Below are 4,572 nucleotides of genomic sequence, written 5' to 3'. Positions count from 1 at the left end.
AGCTCAATGATTGGCATGGCATGGATGTGAAAGTGGAACCCTCAAAATGCTAAGGACAAATGATTGTCTCAAGCTCAAAAGCTCAAGACTCTTCATTTTATATTTTAGTGATCCAAGATCACATTGAGTCCATAGGAAAAGCCAATACTATCAAGGAGGGATGAGGTGTTGCTTAATGAGCCTCTTGCTTCATGTGCTTAATGATATGCTCCAAAATCCTCAGCTACTTTCCCACTTCCACAAATGACCTAAACCCTAAGCCAAACTCGGTCATACCGATTCTTTCTATCCGACGCCACCGAGTTTCACTTGTCATAAGCCACTGCCAAACCCTAGCAATTCGGTTCTACCAATAGGGATCTCGGTCTCATCGAGATGGGATTGCAAACTCTCTGTTTCCCTTTCGTAACTTTTCGGTCTCACCGAAAGAGCGAATCGGTCCCACCGAGATTGCAGTGTAAACTCTCTGTTACCTTTTTGTAACTTTTCGGTCTCACTGAAAGAGAAAATCGGTCCCACCGAGTTTACCTGACCAACTCTCTGGTTAGCTTATTACCAAACTCGGTCTCACCGAGTTTGTGTAATCGGTCTCACCGAGATTACGTTATGCCCAAACCCTAACCATATCGGTCCTACCGAGTTGCATGTCAGTCCCACCGAAAATCTCTAACGGTCACTAGGTTTACCTTTTCGATCCGACCGAGTTTGTTGATTCGGTCCCATCGAGATTGGAAAACTGTGTGTAATGGTTGGATTTTGTGTGGAGGCTATATATACCCCTCCACCTCCTCTTCATTCGTGGAGAGAGCCATCAGAACACATACACAATTCCAACGCATATGTTCTGAGAGAGAACCACCTACTCATGTGTTGAGACCAAGATATTCCATTCCTACCATATGAATCTTGATCTCTAGCCTTCCCCAAGTTGCTTTCCACTCAAATCTTCTTTCCACAAAATCCAAATCCTATGAGAGAGAGTTGAGTGTTGGGGAGACTATCATTTGAAGCACAAGAGCAAGGAGTTCATTACCTACACACCATTTGTTACTTCTTGGAGAGTGGTGTCTCCTAGATTGGCTAGGTGTTACTTGGGAGCCTCCGACAAGATTGTGGAGTTGAACCAAGGAGCTTGTAAGGGCAAGGAGATCGCCTACTTCGTGAAGATCTACTGCTAGTGAGGCAAGTCCTTCGTGGGCGATGGCCATGGTGGGATAGACAAGGTTGCTTCTTCGTGGACCCTTCGTGGGTGGTTGCTTCTTCGTGGACCCTTCGTGGGTGGAGCCCTCCATGGACTCGCACAACCATTATCCTTCGTGGGTGGAGCCCTCCGTGGACTCGCGCAACCGTTACCCTTCGTGGGTTGAAGTCTCCATCAACGTGGATGTAGGATAGCACCACCTATCCGAACCACGGGAAAAACATCCGTGTCTCCAATTGCATTTGAATTCTCCAAACCCCTCCCTTTACATTCTTGCAAGTTGCATGCTTTACTTTCCGCTGCCAATATACTCTTTGCATGCTTGCTTGAATTGTATGATGATTGCTTGACTTGTCCTACAATAGCTAAAATCTACCAAGAACTAAAATTGGGAAAAGGTTAAGCTTTTATTTGGTCAAGTAATCTAATCACCCCCCCTCTAGACATACTTTCGATCCTACAAGTGGTATCAGAGCTTTGGTCTCCATTTGCTTTGATCTCCATAGCTTTTGGTGGTCATAGCCTTGGTTTCACAACCTAGGAGAGTATGGCGTCTAGCGAGGGAAATTATCACCGTAGAGGTCCTTACTTTGATGGTACTAATTTTTCTAGTTGGAAGCATAAAATGAAAATGCATATTCTTGGACATAACCCCGCCGTTTGGGCTATTGTGTGTGTTGGTTTGCAAGGTGACTTCTTTGATGGGAAAGAACCAAACCGTGAAGCTACCGCGGATGAGTTGAAGATGTTGCAATACAATGCTCAAGCTTGTGATATTCTCTTCAACGGATTGTGCCTCGAAGAATTCAACAAAATCAGCCGTCTTGAGAATGCAAAGGAAATTTGGGACACTTTGATTGATATGAACGAAGGTACCGACTCCGTCAAGGAATCCAAGTTGGATGTGCTTCAAAGTCAACTTGACAAGTTCAAAATGAAGGATGGTGAAGGTGTCGCTGAAATGTACTCTAGGCTTGCTCTCATCACAAATGAGATTGCCGGCTTAGGAAGTGAAGAGATGACCGATAGATTCATCATCAAGAAGATTCTAAGAGCCTTGGATGGAAAATATGATACTGTGTGCACATTGATCCAAATGATGCCTAATTACAAAGATCTCAAGCCAACGGAGGTGATTGGAAGAATTGTTGCTCATGAGATGTCACTTAAGGATAAAGAGGAACTTCACAACAAATCAAGTGGTGCCTACAAAGCCTCATGTGAAGCCCCTACATCATCAAGTGAGAAACAAAACTTCAATGAAGAATTGAGCTTAATGGTGAAGAATTTCAACAAGTTCTACAAGAGTAGAAGCAAAGATAGAAGCTTCAAGTCAAGGTCCTACAATGACAAAAGATCTTCTAGTCGAGAGCGAAACTGCTATAGTTGTGGAAGATCCGGACACTATTCCAACTAGATGATACCCCGCGCGTTGCTGCGGGAATTGGTTGTAATATATTTAACTGCTATTTGCTTGTATGAAAATGAATATTTAAATATACAATATGAATTGGAAATAAAAATAGATATGATTTATCGTATTTGGTTATTGTATTGTTTTATAATCTTTGTTGAATAAAGGTTGCATAAACAAATGTATTTTCCCACGCATGATTGCTTGTTAAGGTGGTCCTTTTCTCGTGCATGATTGCATGTTGAGGTGATATATTTGCATAAATATGGACATTGAGGATCATCTATTTGAATGGGACTCTGCACGTTGCTGCTAATTCTTTTAGTGCATACAATTGTGACTTACTTAATAAAACTGTTATTAATTTTAGAGATAACATGTGAGCTGAAACAAACTTGACATGGAAATTCCTGATATTTCCTATAATACGGATGGAATGAGATAGATCGTACACACTCGCGAAGGTACTAATGTCAAGAATAGATATATAGGACTGGATAATAATTAATATGACTTATCACCGATGAGATACCTACAACAAAACTATAATGCATAAAGCATGTAGTGCATTAACAACTGTATAGTTACAATACCAAAATGCCACCCTACATATGATCACAAATATAATTCATTGACTGCTCTGCCCGATGCATGCTTAGTTCAATGGTATTTTTTGTACTTCACAAACATATTTGCATCATGTGCTAAACTATTCAGGTACGGTCTGATATCCCCACCATCTCCTTGCCAACAACATATGAACGACATCACATGCACAATATGGTGATGTTGATAGCTACTCCCTCCGTTCCGAATTACTTGTCGCAGGTATGGATGTATATAGATGTATTTTAGTTCTAGATACATCCATTTCTACGACGAGTAATTTGAAACGAAGGGAGTAGTCTTTTAGCATCGAAGAACCACCGGCAGTAATATGATATGCATACTTACCCATATTAAATATAGTTGGCATATATTCCAGTCGATGACCCTTTCACATGCAGCCTCAACCCTAGCAAGCGCATCTAATTCATACCATGCTAGCTCATCAGCTTGAACACCCCTCGAAAATTAGATGTAAGCAGGTAACCTTTACCTGGAATGTGAACCTCAATAGACCAATGATCTACTCTTTTCTGTTTGAAATCTAGAAAAATGATCTACTTCCTGCAGTAGAACAATCAATACAGTGCTCCTGAATTTACCATACGCTGAATAATTTCGCAGAAAAATGGATCGTGCTCAGCAAGTTTTCTTCAGGTGAGAGACTTTTTACCTACCTCGTGATGCATAGTGAACTCACATGCCTTTCTTGATGGTAGATTTCTGTACCATGATGGGCTTGGAGTCCTAGAACGACCATCCCTACCATCGCGCCGTACCACACCGGTCCTCCTTGGTTACACACATCATACAGGCGCTGACGCTGGATACGGTGGCTACCAGTGATGGTCGATTCGACAGCAAGGTGGGCGCCGGGTAGGTGACAATCCCGCGACCACCGCCCCACCGTTCGCTGCAGATCGCTCAAGTCTCTGGCCCGTCCTCCAGCTGCGCTCCGCTGACCTCCCTCGTGATGGTTGAGGACTTGAGGTCGCCACTATAAACGCCGAGGCCCACACGGACCTCTGCCTCCGGGGCTCGCAGAAGACGCTAATGGATAGCCGCGCCAGAACGTCATGCTCACCCCGCCGGATCTCAAGCAACCAAATGATAGTGCGCTGCTTGCTGGAATGTCCATCAACTGCGCATGCGTTTCTACCTAGTGCTGCACGCCGCAATTTAAAGAGTTGAATGATCTAGAAGTTGAAACGAAAGTGCACAATAGCACATGGATTGAATAGTGGTGGAGAACTGTTTCAGATCTACTATGTGGGAGGGAGACGAAGCGAAACGATCTGTGCCCTGTTGACATGTTCTTATCTGCAGTTGCTATTCCTTTGGATTTGTGTAT

This window comes from Triticum urartu, chromosome 5A (assembly GCF_056163025.1).
Source record: "Triticum urartu cultivar PI428250 chromosome 5A, HENAU_Tu73, whole genome shotgun sequence".
NCBI lineage: Eukaryota > Viridiplantae > Streptophyta > Magnoliopsida > Poales > Poaceae > Triticum > Triticum urartu.
This window is presented reverse-complemented; position numbering follows the sequence as displayed.